The 22,794-nt window shown below is 43.9% G+C and overlaps 1 long non-coding RNA gene across 50 annotated transcripts in view; it reads left to right on the plus strand.

The window, feature by feature from the left end:
• Positions 1-22,794, plus strand: part of LOC307185334 — a 3,778,167-nt gene that overhangs the window by 2,302,524 nt on the left and 1,452,849 nt on the right. For 48 of the 50 annotated variants that reach the window (XR_013827964.1, XR_013827965.1, XR_013827990.1 and 45 more), the window contains one exon: positions 21,443-21,524. This is a non-coding gene — a long non-coding RNA (uncharacterized lncRNA). Of the gene's footprint in view, positions 1-15,119; positions 15,206-21,442; positions 21,525-22,794 lie in introns of all 50 variants that reach the window. The other 2 variants (XR_013827988.1, XR_013827986.1) reach the window with 2 other exon arrangements.

Consider the following 22,794-nt stretch of genomic DNA (forward strand, 5'->3'; position numbering starts at 1 on the left):
GCTGGCATTTATAACTCTGCAGGTTTGTGAATTACAGTGCCCCTGAGCTCCTTTCTTCAACTCGCTTTCTTGTGACCTGGCCGCAACACCGCAGGATGGCTTCAGGCCCTAATCTGGTTCCGGCACGGCACGCTGAGCCTTTGGTTAATTCCTCTTCCTGGTGGGAAATGAGAGTTAAATTTGCCCGTCCAGACACCTCCAGCTAGCCTCTCATTGGTTCTCGCTATTCCTGTTCATCTTCCGCAGAAATTGCAAACTGGGCCAAACAGGAGGTTAAAGGGACTGACTCTCCAGGTCGGGAGAGTGTCAGTAAAGCGTCTGGAATGTTGCACCCGAGTACCAGGGGAGGAAAACTGAGACATATTTGAACACGTCTCCCGTTCACATGGTTGATCATACTTGGGTTCCACATGCATGTTTTAGCTGAAGGAAGAATACCTTAAACCTGGAGAGTTGAGACCTGTGTAATGGGTACCATGCAATATGACTTCAAAGGGTCTTCATTTGCTCACCGAACTTCTCCAATCCTATCACTGCTGCTTTTATGCCCCTGTACACATGCTTGATTCTCTTTTGGAGACATAGCAATCCATAGGTTTTAAGATACTTACTAGTCAGGTACATTGTTAGGCGTTTAATATGCGGTCTTGAGTCCATTTCGTTGAGCAAGGAGTAGCTCTTGTCTATTCCATATTTGGCTTAAGGAACTTTATCTGTGCTCATTTCAATCTCTGGTTTTATGCAGCACCCCAACTCACCTTTCCCCTTAAGCAAGCATAAGTTGGTTTTCTAAATTTGAGACCCTGTTCTGTTCTGTAATTCAGTTCCTGTGTAGCCAAGTTTACATTCCGTGTATTACTGATATCTTATGATGTTTCTTTTTCTGTGTGACTTATTTCAGTTAGAATCATCATACCTGAATCCACTCATTGTGCTGCTAAGGGCCTGATGACACAGATTTCATTGCTGAGTGATATTGCTTTGTAAGTAAATACCACAACTTTTTTATCCATTTTTCACTTTCTGCGATGTTGAACATGTACTGTAATCGAGGTTCTTGTAAACAGATCCGTTCCAAGCTTTGGGGTGGCTGTGTCTTTTTGATTTTAAATTCCCTAATCTATAGGACCATAAGTGGAAGTGCCCTAGGTTCTGTTGCTTTGTTTTTTAGATGTTTCAGGAAACACCATACACTTCTCCCCAGTGGTTGTTTGCAATTTACATCCCGCCCATCAGCATAACAAGGCTCCCAGTTCTCCATGGCCTGTCCTGCCTTTCTGGATTTTACACTTTTTTCAGATGGCCCTTTTGACCAGGGAGAAGTGAGACTTCATTGTAGTGCAGATTTCCTTTGCAAGCTTGCTTGGTTGGCCAAAAAGGGCGTATGCGTTTTTTCCTGAATATATTCAGGAAAAAACGCATACGCCCTTTTTGACCAAGTGCATCATTGTGGACGTTCTGCCTCTTTTCCTATGCTTTCAATGCAATTCCAGTCTACCTCCTGAAATCGGTTTCCTGCAATTCTGCCCCGCTTTCAAGTCCTCTTGGCAGCCTTACTTCAGTCTATTTTTGGACGATAGCTGTCATTTATAACTCTGCAGGTTTGTGAATTACAGTGCCCCTGAGCTCCTTTCTTCAACTCGCTTTCTTGTGAGCTGGCCGCAACACCGCAGGATGGCTTCAGGCCCTAATCTCGTTCTGGCACGACACACTGAGCCTTTGGTTATTTCCTCTTCCTGGTGGGAAATGAGAGTTAAATTTGCCCGTCCAGACACCTCCAGCTAGCCTCTCATTGGTTCTCGCTATTCCTGTTCATCTTCCGCAGAAATTGCAAACTGGGCCAAACAGGAGGTTAAAGGGACTGACTCTCCAAGTCGGGAGAGTGTTAGTAAAGCGTCTGGAATGTTGCACCCGAGTACCAGGGGAGGAAAACTGAGACATATTTGAACACGTCTCCCATTCACATGGTTGATCATACTCTGGGTTCCACATGCATGTTTTAGCTGAAGGAAGAATACCTTAAACCTGGAGAGTTGAGACCCGTGGAATGGGTACCATGCAATATGACTTCAAAGGGTCTTCATTTGCTCACCGAACCTCTCCAATCCTATCACTGCTGCGTTTATGACCCTGTACACACGCTTGATTCTCTTTTGGAGACATAGCAATCCATAGGTTTTAAGATACTTACTAGTCAGGTACATTCTTAGGCGTTTAATATGGGGTTTTGAGTCCATTTCGTTGAGCAAGGAGTAGCTCTTGTCTATTCCATATTTGGCTTAAGGAACTTTATCTGTGCTCATTTCAATCTCTGGTTTTATGCAGCACCCCAACTCACCTTTCCCCTTAAGCAAGCATAAGTTGGTTTTCTAAATTTGAGACCCTGTTCTGTTTTGGAATGCAGTTCCTGTGTAGCCAAGTTTACATTCCATGTATTAGTGATATCTTATGATGTTTCTTTTTCTGTGTGACTTATTTCAGTTAGAATCATCGTACCTGAATCCACTCATTATGCTGCTACGGGCCTGATTACATAGATTTCATTGCTGAGTGATACTGCATTGTACGTAAGTACCACTAGTTCTTTATCCATTTTTCACTTTCTGTGATATTGAACTTGTACGGTAAACGAGGTTCTTGTAAACGGAGGCGTCCCAAAATTTGGGGTGGCTGTGTCTTTTTGATTTTAATTTCCCTAAGCTATAGGACCATAAGTGGAAGTGCCCTAGGCTCTGTTGCTTTGTTTTTTAGATGTTTCAGGAAACACCATACACTTCTCCCGAGTGGTTGTTGGCAATTTACATCCCGCCCATCAGCATAACAAGGCTCCCAGTTCTCCATGGCCTGTCCTGCCTTTCTGGATTTTACACTTTTTTCAGATGGCCCTTTTGACCGGGGGGACGTGAGACTTCATTGTAGTGCAGATTTCCTTTGCAAGCTTGCTTGGTTGGCCAAAAAGGGCGTATGCGTTTTTTCCTGAATATATTCAGGAAAAAACGCATACGCCCTTTTTGGCCAAGTGCATCATTGTGGACGTTCTGCCTCTTTTCCTATGCTTTCAATGCAATTCCAGTCTACCTCCTGAAATCGGTTTCCTGCAATTCTGCCCCGCTTTCAAGTCCTCTTGGCAGCCTTACTTCAGTCTATTTTTGGACAATAGCTGTCATTTATAACTCTGCAGGTTTGTGAATTACAGTGCCCCTGAGCTCCTTTCTTCAACTCGCTTTCTTGTGACCTGGACGCAACACCGCAGGATGGCTTCAGGCCCTAATCTGGTTCCGGCACGGCACGCTGAGCCTTTGGTTAATTCCTCTTCCTGGTGGGAAATGAGAGTTAAATTTGCCCGTCCAGACACCTCCAGCTAGCCTCTCATTGGTTCTCGCTATTCCTGTTCATCTTCCGCAGAAATTGCAAACTGAGCCAAACAGGAGGTTAAAGAGACTGACTCTCCAAGTCGGGAGAGTGTTAGTAAAGCGTCTGGAATGTTACACCCGAGTACCAGGGTATGAAAACTGAGACATATTTGAACACGTCTCCCGATCACATGGTTGATCATACTCTAGGTTCCACATGCATGTTTTAGCTGAAGGAAGAATACCTTAAACCTGGGTATTTGAAACCCGTGGAATGGGTACCATGCAATATGACTTCAAAGGGTCTTCATTTGCTCACCGAACCTCTCCAATCCTATCACTGCTGCGTTTATGCCCCTGTACACATGCTTGATTCTCTTTCGGAGACATAGCAATCCATAGGTTTTAAGATACTTACTAGTCAGGTACATTCTTAGGCGTTTAATATGCGGTGTTGAGTCCATTTCGTTGAGCAAGGAGTAGCTCTTGTCTATTCCATATTTGGCTTAAGGATCTTTATCTGTGCTCATTTCAATCTCTGGTTTTATGCAGCACCCCAACTCACCTTTCCCCTTAAGCAAGCATAAGTTGGTTTTCTAAATTTGAGACCCTGTTTGGTTCTGTAATTCAGTTCCTGTGTAGCCAAGTTTCCATTCCGTGTATTACTGATATCTTATGATGTTTCTTTTTCTGTGTGACTTATTTCAGTTAGAATTATCATACCTGAAAACACTCATTGTGCTGCTAAGGGCCTGATGACACAGATTTCATTGCTGAGTGATATTGCTTTGTAAGTAAATACCACAACTTTTTTATCCATTTTTCACTTTCTGCGATGTTGAACTTGTACTGTAAACGAGGTTCTTGTAAACAGAGGCGTCCCTAACTTTGGGGTGGCTGTGTCTTTTTGATTTCAAATTCCCTAAGCTATAGGACCATAAATGAAAGTGCCCTAGGCTCTGTTGCTTTGTTTTTTAGATGTTTCAGGAAACACCATACACTTCTCCCGAGTGGTTGTTGGCAATTTACATCCCGCCCATCAGCATAACAAGGCTCCCAGTTCTCCATGGCCTGTCCTGCCTTTCTGGATTTTACACTTTTTTCAGATGGCCCTTTTGACCGGGGGGAAGTGAGACTTCATTGTAGTGCAGATTTCCTTTGCAAGCTTGCTTGGTTGGCCAAAAAGGGCGTATGCGTTTTTTCCTGAATATATTCAGGAAAAAACGCATACGCCCTTTTTGGCCAAGTGCATCATTGTGGAAGTTCTGCCTCTTTTCCTATGCTTTCAATGCAATTCCAGTCTACCTCCTGAAATCGGTTTCCTGCAATTCTGCCCCGCTTTCAAGTCCTCTTGGCAACCTTACTTCAGTATATTTTTGTACGATAGCTGTCATTTATAACTCTGCAGGTTTGTGAATTACAGTGCCCCTGAGCTCCTTTCTTCAACTCGCTTTCTTGTGACCTGGCCATAACACCGCAGGATGGCTTCAGGCCCTAATCTGGTTCCGGCACGGCACGCTGAGCCTTTGGTTAATTCCTCTTCCTGGTGGGAAATGAGAGTTAAATTTGCCCGTCCAGACACCTCCAGCTAGCCTCTCATTGGTTCTCGCTATTCCTCTTCATCTTCCGCAGAAATTGCAAACTGGGCCAAACAGGAGGTTAAAGGGACTGACTCTCCAAGTGGGGAGAGTGTTAGTAAAGCGTCTGGAATGTTGCACCCGAGTACCAGGGGGGGAAAACTGAGACATATTTGAACACGTCTCCCGATCACATGGTTGATCATACTCTAGGTTCCACATGCATGTTTTAGCTGAAGGAAGAATACCTTAAACCTGGGTAGTTGAAACCCGTGGAATGGGTACCATGCAATATGACTTCAAAGGGTCTTCATTTGCTCACCGAACCTCTCCAATCCTATCACTGCTGCGTTTATGCCCCTGTACACATGCATGATTCTCTTTCGGAGACATAGCAATCCACAGGTTTTAAGATACTTACTAGTCAGGTACATTCTTAGGCGTTTAATATGGGGTGTTGAGTCCATTTCGTTGAGCAAGGAGTAGCTCTTGTCTATTCCATATTTGGCTTAAGGAAATTTATCTGTGCTCATTTCAATCTCTGGTTTTATGCAGCTCCCCAACTCACCTTTACCTTTAGGCAAGCATAAGTTGGTTTTCTAAATTTGAGACCCTGTTCTGTTCTGTAATTCAGTTCCTGTGTAGCCAAGTTTCCATTCCGTGTATTACTGATATCTTATGATGTTTCTTTTTCTGTGTGACTTATTTCAGTTAGAATCATCATAGCTGAATCCACTCATTGTGTTTCTAAGGGCCTGATGACACAGATTTCATTGCTGAGTGATATTGCTTTGTAAGTAAATACCACAACTTCTTTATCCATTTTTCACTTTCTGCGATGTTGAACTTGTACTGTAAACGAGGTTCTTGTAAACAGAGCCGTTCCAAACTTTGGGGTGGCTGTGTCTTTTTGATTTTCATTTCCCTAAGCTATAGGACCATAAGTGGAAGTGCCCTAGGCTCTGTTGCTTTGTTTTTTAGATGTTTCAGGAAACACCATACACTTCTCCCGAGTGGTTGTTGGCAATTTACATCCCGCCCATCAGCATAACAAGGCTCCCAGTTCTCCATGGCCTGTCCTGCCTTTCTGGATTTTACACTTTTTTCAGATGGCCCTTTTGACCGGGGGGAAGTGAGACTTCATTGTAGTGCAGATTTCCTTTGCAAGCTTGCTTGGTTGGCCAAAAAGGGCGTATGCGTTTTTTCCTGAATATATTCAGGAAAAAACGCATACGCCCTTTTTGGCCAAGTGCATCATTGTGGACGTTCTGCCTCTTTTCCTATGCTTTCAATGCAATTCCAGTCTACCTCCTGAAATCGGTTTCCTGCAATTCTGCCCCACTTTCAAGTCCTCTTGGCAGCCTTACTTCAGTCTATTTTTGGACGATAGCTGGCATTTATAACTCTGCAGGTTTGTGAATTACAGTGCCCCTGAGCTCCTTTCTTCAACTCGCTTTCTTGTGACCTGGCCGCAACACCGCAGGATGGCTTCAGGCCCTAATCTGGTTCCGGCACGGCACGCTGAGCCTTTGGTTAATTCCTCTTCCTGGTGGGAAATGAGAGTTAAATTTGCCCGTCCAGACACCTCCAGCTAGCCTCTCATTGGTTCTCGCTATTCCTGTTCATCTTCCGCAGAAATTGCAAACTGGGCCAAACAGGAGGTTAAAGGGACTGACTCTCCAGGTCGGGAGAGTGTCAGTAAAGCGTCTGGAATGTTGCACCCGAGTACCAGGGGAGGAAAACTGAGACATATTTGAACACGTCTCCCGTTCACATGGTTGATCATACTTGGGTTCCACATGCATGTTTTAGCTGAAGGAAGAATACCTTAAACCTGGAGAGTTGAGACCTGTGTAATGGGTACCATGCAATATGACTTCAAAGGGTCTTCATTTGCTCACCGAACTTCTCCAATCCTATCACTGCTGCTTTTATGCCCCTGTACACATGCTTGATTCTCTTTTGGAGACATAGCAATCCATAGGTTTTAAGATACTTACTAGTCAGGTACATTGTTAGGCGTTTAATATGCGGTGTTGAGTCCATTTCGTTGAGCAAGGAGTAGCTCTTGTCTATTCCATATTTGGCTTAAGGAACTTTATCTGTGCTCATTTCAATCTCTGGTTTTATGCAGCACCCCAACTCACCTTTCCCCTTAAGCAAGCATAAGTTGGTTTTCTAAATTTGAGACCCTGTTCTGTTCTGTAATTCAGTTCCTGTGTAGCCAAGTTTACATTCCGTGTATTACTGATATCTTATGATGTTTCTTTTTCTGTGTGACTTATTTCAGTTAGAATCATCATACCTGAATCCACTCATTGTGCTGCTAAGGGCCTGATGACACAGATTTCATTGCTGAGTGATATTGCTTTGTAAGTAAATACCACAACTTTTTTATCCATTTTTCACTTTCTGCGATGTTGAACATGTACTGTAATCGAGGTTCTTGTAAACAGATCCGTTCCAAGCTTTGGGGTGGCTGTGTCTTTTTGATTTTAAATTCCCTAATCTATAGGACCATAAGTGGAAGTGCCCTAGGTTCTGTTGCTTTGTTTTTTAGATGTTTCAGGAAACACCATACACTTCTCCCCAGTGGTTGTTTGCAATTTACATCCCGCCCATCAGCATAACAAGGCTCCCAGTTCTCCATGGCCTGTCCTGCCTTTCTGGATTTTACACTTTTTTCAGATGGCCCTTTTGACCAGGGAGAAGTGAGACTTCATTGTTGTGCAGATTTCCTTTGCAAGCTTGCTTGGTTGGCCAAAAAGGGCGTATGCGTTTTTTCCTGAATATATTCAGGAAAAAACGCATACGCCCTTTTTGACCAAGTGCATCATTGTGGACGTTCTGCCTCTTTTCCTATGCTTTCAATGCAATTCCAGTCTACCTCCTGAAATCGGTTTCCTGCAATTCTGCCCCGCTTTCAAGTCCTCTTGGCAGCCTTACTTCAGTCTATTTTTGGACGATAGCTGTCATTTATAACTCTGCAGGTTTGTGAATTACAGTGCCCCTGAGCTCCTTTCTTCAACTCGCTTTCTTGTGAGCTGGCCGCAACACCGCAGGATGGCTTCAGGCCCTAATCTGGTTCTGGCACGACACACTGAGCCTTTGGTTATTTCCTCTTCCTGGTGGGAAATGAGAGTTAAATTTGCCCGTCCAGACACCTCCAGCTAGCCTCTCATTGGTTCTCGCTATTCCTGTTCATCTTCCGCAGAAATTGCAAACTGGGCCAAACAGGAGGTTAAAGGGACTGACTCTCCAAGTCGGGAGAGTGTTAGTAAAGCGTCTGGAATGTTGCACCCGAGTACCAGGGGAGGAAAACTGAGACATATTTGAACACGTCTCCCGTTCACATGGTTGATCATACTCTGGGTTCCACATGCATGTTTTAGCTGAAGGAAGAATACCTTAAACCTGGAGAGTTGAGACCCGTGGAATGGGTACCATGCAATATGACTTCAAAGGGTCTTCATTTGCTCACCGAACCTCTCCAATCCTATCACTGCTGCGTTTATGACCCTGTACACACGCTTGATTCTCTTTTGGAGACATAGCAATCCATAGGTTTTAAGATACTTACTAGTCAGGTACATTCTTAGGCGTTTAATATGGGGTTTTGAGTCCATTTCGTTGAGCAAGGAGTAGCTCTTGTCTATTCCATATTTGGCTTAAGGAACTTTATCTGTGCTCATTTCAATCTCTGGTTTTATGCAGCACCCCAACTCACCTTTCCCCTTAAGCAAGCATAAGTTGGTTTTCTAAATTTGAGACCCTGTTCTGTTTTGGAATGCAGTTCCTGTGTAGCCAAGTTTACATTCCATGTATTAGTGATATCTTATGATGTTTCTTTTTCTGTGTGACTTATTTCAGTTAGAATCATCGTACCTGAATCCACTCATTATGCTGCTACGGGCCTGATTACATAGATTTCATTGCTGAGTGATACTGCATTGTACGTAAGTACCACTAGTTCTTTATCCATTTTTCACTTTCTGTGATATTGAACTTGTACGGTAAACGAGGTTCTTGTAAACGGAGGCGTCCCAAACTTTGGGGTGGCTGTGTCTTTTTGATTTTAATTTCCCTAAGCTATAGGACCATAAGTGGAAGTGCCCTAGGCTCTGTTGCTTTGTTTTTTAGATGTTTCAGGAAACACCATACACTTCTCCCGAGTGGTTGTTGGCAATTTACATCCCGCCCATCAGCATAACAAGGCTCCCAGTTCTCCATGGCCTGTCCTGCCTTTCTGGATTTTACACTTTTTTCAGATGGCCCTTTTGACCGGGGGGAAGTGAGACTTCATTGTAGTGCAGATTTCCTTTGCAAGCTTGCTTGGTTGGCCAAAAAGGGCGTATGCGTTTTTTCCTGAATATATTCAGGAAAAAACGCATACGCCCTTTTTGGCCAAGTGCATCATTGTGGACGTTCTGCCTCTTTTCCTATGCTTTCAATGCAATTCCAGTCTACCTCCTGAAATCGGTTTCCTGCAATTCTGCCCCGCTTTAAAGTCCTCTTGGCAGCCTTACTTCAGTCTATTTTTGGACAATAGCTGTCATTTATAACTCTGCAGGTTTGTGAATTACAGTGCCCCTGAGCTCCTTTCTTCAACTCGCTTTCTTGTGACCTGGACGCAACACCGCAGGATGGCTTCAGGCCCTAATCTGGTTCCGGCACGGCACGCTGAGCCTTTGGTTAATTCCTCTTCCTGGTGGGAAATGAGAGTTAAATTTGCCCGTCCAGACACCTCCAGCTAGCCTCTCATTGGTTCTCGCTATTCCTGTTCATCTTCCGCAGAAATTGCAAACTGAGCCAAACAGGAGGTTAAAGAGACTGACTCTCCAAGTCGGGAGAGTGTTAGTAAAGCGTCTGGAATGTTACACCCGAGTACCAGGGTATGAAAACTGAGACATATTTGAACACGTCTCCCGATCACATGGTTGATCATACTCTAGGTTCCACATGCATGTTTTAGCTGAAGGAAGAATACCTTAAACCTGGGTATTTGAAACCCGTGGAATGGGTACCATGCAATATGACTTCAAAGGGTCTTCATTTGCTCACCGAACCTCTCCAATCCTATCACTGCTGCGTTTATGCCCCTGTACACATGCTTGATTCTCTTTCGGAGACATAGCAATCCATAGGTTTTAAGATACTTACTAGTCAGGTACATTCTTAGGCGTTTAATATGCGGTGTTGAGTCCATTTCGTTGAGCAAGGAGTAGCTCTTGTCTATTCCATATTTGGCTTAAGGATCTTTATCTGTGCTCATTTCAATCTCTGGTTTTATGCAGCACCCCAACTCACCTTTCCCCTTAAGCAAGCATAAGTTGGTTTTCTAAATTTGAGACCCTGTTCTGTTCTGTAATTCAGTTCCTGTGTAGCCAAGTTTCCATTCCGTGTATTACTGATATCTTATGATGTTTCTTTTTCTGTGTGACTTATTTCAGTTAGAATTATCATACCTGAAAACACTCATTGTGCTGCTAAGGGCCTGATGACACAGATTTCATTGCTGAGTGATATTGCTTTGTAAGTAAATACCACAACTTTTTTATCCATTTTTCACTTTCTGCGATGTTGAACTTGTACTGTAAACGAGGTTCTTGTAAACAGAGGCGTCCCTAACTTTGGGGTGGCTGTGTCTTTTTGATTTCAAATTCCCTAAGCTATAGGACCATAAATGAAAGTGCCCTAGGCTCTGTTGCTTTGTTTTTTAGATGTTTCAGGAAACACCATACACTTCTCCCGAGTGGTTGTTGGCAATTTACATCCCGCCCTTCAGCATAACAAGGCTCCCAGTTCTCCATGGCCTGTCCTGCCTTTCTGGATTTTACACTTTTTTCAGATGGCCCTTTTGACCGGGGGGAAGTGAGACATCATTGTAGTGCAGATTTCCTTTGCAAGCTTGCTTGGTTGACCAAAAAGGGCGTATGCGTTTTTTCCTGAATATATTCAGGAAAAAACGCATACGCCCTTTTTGGCCAAGTGCATCATTGTGGACGTTCTGCCTCTTTTCCTATGCTTTCAATGCAATTCCAGTCTACCTCCTGAAATCGGTTTCCTGCAATTCTGCCCCACTTTCAAGTCCTCTTGGCAGCCTTACTTCAGTATATTTTTGGACGATAGCTGTCATTTATAACTCTGCAGGTTTGTGAATTACAGTGCCCCTGAGCTCCTTTCTTCAACTCGCTTTCTTTTGAGCTGGCCGCAACACCGCAGGATGTCTTCAGGCCCTAATCTGGTTCCGGCACGGCACGCTGAGCCTTTGGTTAATTCCTCTTCCTGGTGGGAAATGAGAGTTAAATTTGCCCGTCGAGACACCTCCAGCTAGTCTCTCATTGGTTCTCGCTATTCCTGTTCATCTTCCGCAGAAATTGCAAACTGGGCCAAACAGGAGGTTAAAGGGACTGACTCTCCAAGTCGGGAGAGTGTTAGTAAAGCGTCTGGAATGTTGCACCCGAGTACCAGGGGAGGTAAACTGAGACATATTTGAACACGTCTCCCGTTCACATGGTTGATCATACTTGGGTTCCACATGCATGTTTTAGCTGAAGGAAGAATACCTTAAACCTGGAGAGTTGAGACCCGTGTAAAGGGTACCATGCAATATGACTTCAAAGGGTCTTCATTTGCTCACCGAACCTCTCCAATCCTATCACTGCTGCGTTTATGCCCCTGTACACATGCTTCATTCTCTTTTGGAGACATAGCAATCCATAGGTTTTACAATACTTAGTAGTCAGATACATTCTTAGGCGTTTAATATGCGGTGTTGAGTCCATTTCGTTGAGCAAGGAGTAGCTCTTGTCTATTCCATATTTGGCTTAAGGAACTTTATCTGTGCTCATTTCAATCTCTGGTTTTATGCAGCACCCCAACTCACCTTTCCCCTTAAGCAAGCATATGTTGGTTTTCTAAATTTGAGACCCTGTTCTGTTTTGGGATGCAGTTCCTCTGTAGCCAAGTTTACATTCCGTGTATTAGTGATATCTTATGATGTTTCTTTTTCTGTGTGACTTATTTCAGTTAGAATCATCGTACCTGAATCCACACATTATGCTGCTACGGGCCTGATGACATAGATTTCATTGCTGAGTGATACTGCATTGTACGTAAGTACCACAAGTTCTTTATCCATTTTTCACTTTCTGTGATATTGAACTTGTACGGTAAACGAGGTTCTTGTAAACGGAGGCGTCCCAAACTTTGGGGTGGCTGTGTCTTTTTGATTTTAATTTCCCTAAACTATAGGACCATAAGTGGAAGTGCCCTAGGCTCTGTTGCTTTGTTTTTTAGATGTTTCAGGAAACACCATACACTTCTCCCGAGTGTCTGTTGGCAATTTACATCCCGCCCATCAGCATAACAAGGCTCCCAGTTCTCCATGGCCTGTCCTGTCTTTCTGGATTTTACACGTTTTTCAGATGGCCCTTTTGACCGGGGAGAAGTGAGACTTCATTGTAGTGCAGATTTCCTTTGCAAGTTTGCTTGGTTGGCCAAAAGGGGCGTATGCGTTTTTTCCTGAATATATTCAGGAAAAAACGCATACGCCCTTTTTGGCCAAGTGCATCATTGTGGACGTTCTGCCTCTTTTCCTATGCTTTCAATGCAATTCCAGTCTACCTCCTGAAATTGGTTTCCTCCAATTCTGCCCCGCTTTCAAGTCCTCTTGGCAGCCTTACTTCAGTATATTTTTGGACGATAGCTGTCATTTATAACTCTGCAGGTTTGTGAATTACAGTGTCCCTGAGCTCCTTTCTTCAACTCGCTTTCTTTTTAGCTGGCCCCAACACTGCAGGATGGCTTCAGGCCCTAATCTGCTTCTGGCACGGCACGCTGAGCCTTTGGTTAATTCCTCTTCCTGGTGGGAAATGAGAGTGAAATTTGCACGTCCAGACACCTCCAGCTAGTCTCTCATTGGTTCTCGCTATTCCTGTTCATCTTCCGCAGAAATTGCAAACTGGGCCAAACAGGAGGTTAAAGGGACTGACTCTCCAAGTCGGGAGAGTGTTAGTAAAGCGTCTGGAATGTTGCACCCGAGTACCAGGGTACGAAAACTGAGACATATTTGAACACGTCTCCCGATCACATGGTTGATCATACTCTAGGTTCCACATGCATGTTTTAGCTGAAGGAAGAATACCTTAAACCTGGGTAGTTGAAACCCGTGGAATGGGTACCATGCAATATGACTTCAAAGGGTCTTCATTTGCTCACCGAACCTCTCCAATCCTATCACTGCTGCGTTTATGACCCTGTACACATGCTTGATTCTCTTTCGGAGACATAGCAATCCATAGGTTTTAAGATACTTACTAGTCAGGTACATTCTTAGGCGTTTAATATGCGGTGTTGTGTCCATTTCGTTGAGCAAGGAGTAGCTCTTGTCTATTCCATATTTGGCTTAAGGAACTTTATCTGTGCTCATTTCAATCTCTGGTTTTATGCAGCACCCCAACTCACCTTTCCCCTTAAGCAAGCATAAGTTGGTTTTCTAAATTTGAGACCCTGTTCTGTTCTGTAATTCAGTTCCTGTGTAGCCAAGTTTACATTCCGTGTATTACTGATATCTTATGATGTTTCTTTTTCTGTGTGACGTATTTCAGTTAGAATCATCATACCTGAATCCACTCATTGTGCTGCTAAGGGCCTGATGACACAGATTTCATTGCTGAGTGATATTGCTTTGTAAGTAAATACCACAACTTCTTTATCCATTTTTCACTTTCTGCGATGTTGAACTTGTACTGTAAACGAGGTTGTTGTAAACAGAGGCGTCCCAAACTTTGGGGTGGCTGTGTCTTTTTGATTTTAATTTCCCTAAGCTATAGGACCATAAGTGGCAGTGCTCTAAGCTCTGTTGCTTTGTTTTTTAGATGTTTCAGGAAACACCATACACTTCTCCCGAGTGTCTGTTGGCAATTTACATGCCGCCCATCAGCATAACAAGGCTCCCAGTTCTCCATGGCCTGTCCTGCCTTTCTGGATTTTACACTTTTTTCAGATGGCCCTTTTGACCGGGGGGAAGTGAGACTTCATTGTAGTGCAGATTTCCTTTGCAAGCTTGCTTGGTTGGCCAAAAAGGGCGTATGCGTTTTTTCCTGAATATATTCAGGAAAAAACGCATATGCCCTTTTTGGCCAAGTGCATCATTGTGGACGTTCTGCCTCTTTTCCTATGCTTTCAATGCAATTCCAGTCTACCTCCTGAAATCGGTTTCCTGCAATTCTGCCCCGCTTTCAAGTCCTCTTGGCAGCCTTACTTCAGTCTATTTTTGGACGATAGCTGTCATTTATAACTCTGCAGGTTTGTGAATTACAGTGCCCCTGAGCTCCTTTCTTCAACTCGCTTTCTTGTGACCTGGCCGCAACACCGCAGGATGGCTTCAGGCCCTAATCTGCTTCCGGCCCGGCATGCTGAGCCTTTGGTTAATTCCTCTTCCTGGTGGGAAATGAGAGTTAAATTTGCCCGTCCAGACACCTCCAGCTAGCCTCTAATTGGTTCTCGCTATTTCTGTTCATCTTCCGCAGAAATTGCAAACTGGGCCAAACAGGAGGTTAAAGGGACTGACTCTCCAAGTCGGGAGAGTGTTAGTAAAGCGTCTGGAATGTTGCACCCGAGTACCAGGGGAGGAAAACTGAGACATATTTGAACACGTCTCCTGATCACATGGTTGATCATACTCTAGGTTCCACATGCATGTTTTAGCTGAAGGAAGAATACCTTAAACCTGGGTAGTTGAAACCCGTGGAATGGGTACCATGCAATATGACTTCAAAGGGTCTTCATTTGCTCACCGAACCTCTCCAATCCTATCACTGCTGCGTTTATGACCCTGTACACATGCTTGATTCTCTTTCGGAGACATAGCAATCCATAGGTTTTAAGATACTTACTAGTCAGGTACATTCTTAGGCGTTTAATATGCGGTGTTGTGTCCATTTCGTTGAGCAAGGAGTAGCTCTTGTCTATTCCATATTTGGCTTAAGGAACTTTATCTGTGCTCATTTCAATCTCTGGTTTTATGCAGCACCCCAACTCACCTTTCCCCTTAAGCAAGCATAAGTTGGTTTCCTAAATTTGAGACCCTGTTCTGTTCTGTAATTCAGTTCCTGTGTAGCCAAGTTTACATTCCGTGTATTACTGATATCTTATGATGTTTCTTTTTCTGTGTGACTTATTTCAGTTAGAATCATCATAACTGAATCCACTCATTGTGCTGCTAAGGGCCTGATGACACAGATTTCATTGCTGAGTGATATTGCTTTGTAAGTAAATACCACAACTTCTTTATCCATTTTTCACTTTCTGCGATGTTGAACTTGTACTGTAAACGAGGTTCTTGTAAACAGAGCCGTTCCAAACCTTGGGGTGGCTGTGTCTTTTTTATTTTAATTTCCCTAAGCTATAGGACCATAAGTGGAAGTGCCCTAGGTTCTGTTGCTTTGTTTTTTAGATGTTTCAGGAAACACCATACACTTCTCCCGAGTGTCTGTTGGCAATTTACATCCCGCCCATCAGCATAACAAGGTTCCCAGTTCTCCATGGCCTGTCCTGCCTTTCTGGATTTTACACTTTTTTCAGATGGCCCTTTTGACCGGGGGGAAGTGAGACTTCATTGTAGTGCAGATTTCCTTTGCAAGCTTGCTTGGTTGGCCAAAAAGGGCGTATGCGTTTTTTCCTGAATATATTCAGGAATAAACGCATACGCCCTTTTTGGCCAAGTGCATCATTGTGGACGTTCTGCCTCTTTTCCTATGCTTTCAATGCAATTCCAGTCTACCTCCTGAAATCGGTTTCCTGCAATTCTGCCCCGCTTTCAAGTCCTCTTGGCAGCCTTACTTCAGTCTATTTTTGGACGATAGCTGTCATTTATAACTCTGCAGGTTTGTGAATTACAGTGCCCCTGAGCTCCTTTCTTCAACTCGCTTTCTTTTGAGCTGGCCACAACACCGCAGGATGGCTTCAGGCCGTAATCTGGTTCCGGTACGGCACGCTGAGCCTTTGGTTATTTACTCTTCCTGGTGGGAAATGAGAGTTAAATTTGCCCGTCCAGACACCTCCAGCTAGCCTCTCATTGGTTCTCGCTATTCCTGTTCATCTTCCGCAGAAATTGCAAACTGGGCCAAACAGGAGGTTAAAGGCGCTGACTCTCTAAGTGGGGAGAGTGTTAGTAAAGCGTCTGGAATGTTGCACCCGAGTACCAGGGGAGGAAAACTGAGACATATTTGAACACGTCTCCCGTTCACATGGTTGATCATACTTGGGTTCCACATGCATGTTTTAGCTGAAGGAAGAATACCTTAAACCTGGAGAGTTGAGACCCGTGTAATGGGTACCATGCAATATGACTTCAAAGGGTCTTCATTTGCTCACCGAACCTCTCCAATCCTATCACTGCTGCGTTTATGCCCCTGTACACATGCTTGATTCTCTTTTGGAGACATAGCAATCCATAGGTTTTACGATACTTACTAGTCAGGTACATTGTTAGGCGTTTAATATGCGGTGTTGAGTCCATTTCGTTGAGCAAGGAGTAGCTCTTGTCTATTCCATATTTGGCTTAAGGAACTTTATCTGTGCTCATTTCAATCTCTGGTTTTATGCAGCACCCCAACTCACCTTTCCCCTTAAGCAAGCATAAGTTGGTTTTCTAAATTTGAGACCCTGTTCTGTTCTGTAATTCAGTTCCTGTGTAGCCAAGTTTACATTCCGTGTATTACTGATATCTTATGATGTTTCTTTTTCTGTGTGACTTATTTCAGTTAGAATCATCATACCTGAATCCACTCATTGTGATGCTAAGGGCCTGATGACATAGATTTCATTGCTGAGTGATATTGCTTTGTAAGTAAATACCACAACTTCTTTATCCATTTTTCAATTTCTGCGATGTTGAACTTGTACTGTAAACGAGGTTCTTGTAAACAGAGGCGTCCCAAACTTTGGGGTGGCTGTGTCTTTTTGATTTTAATTTCCCTAAGCTATAGGACCATAAGTGGCAGTGCCCTAGGCTCTGTTGCTTTGTTTTTTAGATGTTTCAGGAAACACCATACACTTCTCCCGAGTGTCTGTTGGCAATTTACATCCCGCCCATCAGCATAACAAGGCTCCCAGTTCTCCATGGCCTGTCCTGCCTTTCTGGATTTTACACTTTTTTCAGATGGCCCTTTTGACCGGGGGGAAGTGAGACTTCATTGTAGTGCAGATTTCCTTTGCAAGCTTGCTTGGTTGGCCAAAAAGGGCGTATGCGTTTTTTCCTGAATATATTCAGGAAAAAACGCATACGCCCTTTTTGGCCAAGTGCATCATTGTGGACGTTCTGCCTCTTTTCCTATGCTTTCAATGCAATTCCAGTCTACCTCCTGAAATCGGTTTCCTGCAATTCTGCCCCGCTTTCAAGTCCTCTTGGCAGCCTTACTTCAGTCTATTTTTGGACGATAGCTGTCATTTATAACTCTGCAGGTTTGTGAATTACAGTGCCCCTGAGCTCCTTTCTTCAACTCGCTTTCTTGTGACCTGGCCGCAACACCGCAGGATGGCTTCAGGCCCTAATCTGTTTCCGGGCCGGCATGCTGAGCCTTTGGTTAATTCCTCTTCCTGGTGGGAAATGAGAGTTAAATTTGCCCGTCCAGACACCTCCAGCTAGCCTCTCATTGGTTCTTGCTATTCCTGTTCATCTTCCGCAGAAATTGCAAACTGGGCCAAACAGGAGGTTAAAGGCGCTGACTCTCCAAGTGGGGAGAGTGTTAGTAAAGCGTCTGGAATGTTGCACCCTTGTACCAGGGGAGGAAAACTGAGACATATTTGAACACGTCTCCCGATCACATGGTTGATCATACTCTGGGTTCCACATGCATGTTTTAGCTGAAGGAAGAATACCTAAAACCTGGGTAGTTGAAACCCGTGGAATGGGTACCATGCAATATGACTTCAAAGGGTCTTCATTTGCTCACCGAACCTCTCGAATCCTATCACTGCTGCGTTTATGCCCCTGTACACATGCTTGATTCTCTTTCGGAGACATAGCAATCCATAGGTTTTAAGATACTTACTAGTCAGGTACATTCTTAGGCGTTAAATATTGGGTGTTGAGTCCATTTCGTTGAGCAAGGAGTAGCTCTTGTCTATTCCATATTTGGCTTAAGGAACTTTATCTGTGCTCATTTCAATCTCTGGTTTCATGCAGCAACCCAACTCACCTTTCCCCTTAAGCAAGCATAAGTTGGTTTTCTAAATTTGAGAACCTGTTCTGTTTTGGAATTCAGTTCCTGTGTAGCCAAGTTTACATTCCGTGTATTACTGATATCTTATGATGTTTCTTTTTCTCTGTGACTTATTTCAGTTAGAATCATCATACCTGAATCCACTCATTGTGCTGCTAAGGGCCTGATGACACAGATTTCATTGCTGAGTGATATTGCTTTGTAAGTAAATACCACAACTTCTTTATCCATTTTTCACTTTCTGCGATGTTGAACTTGTACTGTAAATGAGGTTCTTGTAAACAGTGGCATCCCAAACTTTGGGGTGGCTGTGTCTTTTTGATTTTAATTTCCCTAAGCTATAGGACCATAAGTGGCAGTACCCTAGGCTCTGTTGCTTTGTTTTTTAGATGTTTCAGGAAACACCATACACTTCTCCCGAGTGTCTGTTGGCAATTTACATCCCGCCCATCAGCATAACAAGGCTCCCAGTTCTCCATGGCCTGTCCTGCCTTTCTGGATTTTACACTTTTTTCAGATGGCCCTTTTGACCGGGGGGAAGTGAGACTTCATTGTAGTGCAGATTTCCTTTGCAAGCTTGCTTGGTTGGCCAAAAAGGGCGTATGCGTTTTTTCCTGAATATATTCAGGAAAAAACGCATACGCCCTTTTTGGCCAAGTGCATCATTGTGGACGTTCTGCCTCTTTTCCTATGCTTTCAATGCAATTCCAGTCTACCTCCTGAAATCGGTTTCCTGCAATTCTGCCCCGCTTTCAAGTCCTCTTGGCAGCCTTACTTCAGTCTATTTTTGGACGATAGCTGTCATTTATAACTCTGCAGTTTTGTGAATTACAGTGCCCCTGAGCTCCTTTCTTCAACTCGCTTTCTTTTGAGCTGGCCGCAACACCGCAGGATGGCTTCAGGCCCTAATCTGGTTCCGGCACGGCACGCTTAGCCTTTGGTTATTTCCTCTTCCTGGTGGGAAATGAGAGTTAAATTTGCCCGTGCAGACACCACCAGCTAGCCTCTCATTGGTTCTCGCTATTCCTGTTCATCTTCCGCAGAAATTGCAAACTGTGCCAAACAGGAGGTTAAAGGCGCTGACTCTCCAAGTGGGGAGAGTGTTAGTAAAGCGTCTGGAATGTTGCACCCGATTACCAGGGGAGGAAAACTGAGACATATTTGAACACGTCTCCCGTTCACATGGTTGATCATACTCTGGGTTCCACATGCATGTTTTAGCTGAAGGAAGAATACCTAAAACCTGGGTAGTTGAAACCCGTGGAATGGGTACCATGCAATATGACTTCAAAGGGTCTTCATTTGCTCACCGAACCTCTCCAATCCTATCACTGCTGCGTTTATGCCCCTGTACACATGCTTGATTCTCTTTCGGAGACATAGCAATCCATAGGTTTAAAGATACTTACTAGTCAGGTACATTCTTAGGCGTTTAATATGGGGTTTTGAGTCCATTTCGTTGAGCAAGGAGTAGCTCTTGTCTATTCCATATTTGGCTTAAGGAACTTTATCTGTGCTCATTTCAATCTCTGGTTTTATGCAGCACCCCAACTCACCTTTACCCTTAAGCAAGCATAAGTTGGTTTTCTAAATTTCAGACCCTGTTCTGTTTTGGAATGCAGTTCCTGTGTAGCCAAGTTTACATTCCGTGTATTACTGATATCTTATGATGTTTCTTTTTCTGTGTGACTTATTTCAGTTAGAATCATCGTACCTGAATCCACTCATTATGCTGCTACGGGCCTGATGACATAGATTTCATTGCTGAGTGATACTGCATTGTACGTAAGTACCACAAGTTCTTTATCCATTTTTCACTTTCTGCGATGTTGAACTTGTACTGTAAACGAGGTTCTTGTAAACAGAGCCGTTCCAAACTTTGGGGTGGCTGTGTCTTTTTGAATTTAATTTCCCTAAGCTATAGGACCATAAGTGGATGTGCCCTAGGCTCTGTTGCTTTGATTTTTAGATGTTTCATGAAACACCATACACTTCTCCCGAGTGTCTGTTGGCAATTTACATCCCGCCCATCAGCATAACAAGGCTCCCAGTTCTCCATGGCCTGTCCTGCCTTTCTGGATTTTACACTTTTCTCAGATGGCCCTTTTGACCGGGGGGAAGTGAGACTTCATTGTAGTGCAGATTTCCTTTGCAAGCTTGCTTGGTTGGTCAAAAAGGGCGTATGCGTTTTTTCCTGAATATATTCAGGAAAAAACGCATACGCCCTTTTTGGCCAAGTGCATCATTGTGGACGTTCTGCCTCTTTTCCTATGCTTTCAATGCAATTCCAGTCTACCTCCTGAAATCGGTTTCCTGCAATTCTGCCCCGCTTTCAAGTCCTCTTGGCAGCCTTACTTCAGTCTATTTTTGGACGATAGCTGTCATTTATAACTCTGCAGGTTTGTGAATTACAGTGCCCCTGAGCTCCTTTCTTCAACTCGCTTTCTTTTGAGCTGGCCGCAACACCGCAGGATGGCTTCAGGCCCTAATCTGGTTCCAGCACGGCACGCTGAGCCTTTGGTTATTTCCTCTTCCTGTTGGGAAATGAGAGTTAAATTTGCCCGTCCAGACACCTCCAGCTAGCCTCTCATTGGTTCTCGCTATTCCTGTTCATCTTCCGCAGAAATTGCAAACTGTGCCAAACAGGAGGTTAAAGGCGCTGACTCTCCAAGTGGGGAGAGTGTTAGTAAAGCGTCTGGAATGTTGCACCCGAGTACCAGGGGAGGAAAACTGAGACATATTTGAACACGTCTCCCGATCACATGGTTGATCATACTCTGGGTTCCACATGCATGTTTTAGCTGAAGGAAGAATATCTAAAACCTGGGTAGTTGAAACCCGTGGAATGGGTACCATGCAATATGACTTCAAAGGGTCTTCATTTGCTCACCGAACCTCTCCAATCCTATCACTGCTGCGTTTATGCCCCTGTACACGTGCTTGATTCTCTTTCGGAGACATAGCAATCCATAGGTTTTAAGATACTTACTAGTCAGGTACATTCTTAGGCGTTTAATATGGGGTTTTGAGTCCATTTCGTTGAGCAAGGAGTAGCTCTTGTCTATTCCATATTTGGCTTAAGGAACTTTATCTGTGCTCATTTCAATCTCTGGTTTTATGCAGCACCCCAACTCACCTTTTCCCTTAAGCAAGCATAAGTTGGTCTTCTAAATTTGAGACCCTGTTCTGTTCTGTAATTCAGTTCCTGTGTAGCCAAGTTTACATTCCGTGTATTACTGATATCTTATGATGTTTCTTTTTCTGTGTGACTTATTTCATTTAGAATCATCATACCTGAATCCACTCATTGTGATGCTAAGGGCCTGATGACATAGATTTCATTGCTGAGTGATATTGCTTTGTAAGTAAATACCACAACTTCTTTATCCATTTTTCACTTTCTGCGATGTTGAACTTGTACTGTAAACGAGGTTCTTGTAAACAGAGGCGTCCCAAACTTTGGGGTGGCTGTGTCTTTTTGATTTTAATTTCCCTAAGCTATAGGACCATAAGTGGAAGTGCCCTAGGCTCTGTTGCTTTGTTTTTTAGATGTTTCAGGAAACACCATACACTTCTCCCGAGTGGTTGTTGGCAATTTACATCCCGCCCATCAGCATAACAAGGCTCCCAGTTCTCCATGGCCTGTCCTGCCTTTCTGGATTTTACACTTTTTTCAGATGGCCCTTTTGACCGGGGGGAAGTGAGACTTCATTGTAGTGCAGATTTCCTTTGCAAGCTTGCTTGGTTGGCCAAAAAGGGCGTATGCGTTTTTTCCTGAATATATTCAGGAAAAAACGCATACGCCCTTTTTGGCCAAGTGCATCATTGTGGACGTTCTGCCTCTTTTCCTATGCTTTCAATGCAATTCTAGTCTACCTCCTGAAATCAGTTTCCTGCAGTTCTGCCCCGCTTTCAAGTCCTCTTGGCAGCCTTACTTCAGTCTATTTTTGGACGATAGCTGTCATTTATAACTCTGCAGGTTTGTGAATTACAGTGCCCCTGAGCTCCTTTCTTCAACTCGCTTTCTTGTGACCTGGCCGCAACACCGCAGGATGGCTTCAGGCCCTAATCTGGTTCCGGCCCGGCATGCTGAGCCTTTGGTTAATTCCTCTTCCTGGTGGGAAATGAGAGTTAAATTTGCCCGTCCAGACACCTCCAGATAGCCTCTCATTGGTTCTCGCTATTCCTGTTCATCTTCCGCAGAATTTGCAAACTGGGCCAAACAGGAGGTTAAAGGGACTGACTCTCCAAGTGGGGAGAGTGTTAGTAAAGCGTCTGGAATGTTGCACCCGAGTACCAGGGAAGGAAAACTGAGACATATTTGAACACGTCTCCCATTCACATGGTTGATCATACTCTGGGTTCCACATGCATGTTTTAGCTGAAGGAAGAATACCTTAAACATGGAGAGTTGAGACCCGTGGAATGGGTACCATGCAATATGACTTCAAAGGGTCTTCATTTGCTCACCGAACCTCTCCAATCCTATCACTCCTGCGTTTATTACCCTGTACACACGCTTGATTCTCTTTTGGAGACATAGCAATCCATAGGTTTTAAGATACTTACTAGTCAGGTACATTCTTAGGGGTTTAATATGGGGTTTTGAGTCCATTTCGTTGAGCAAGGAGTAGC

This window comes from Stenella coeruleoalba (assembly GCF_951394435.1).
Source record: "Stenella coeruleoalba genome assembly, chromosome: 4".
Classification (NCBI taxonomy): Eukaryota; Metazoa; Chordata; class Mammalia; order Artiodactyla; family Delphinidae; genus Stenella; species Stenella coeruleoalba.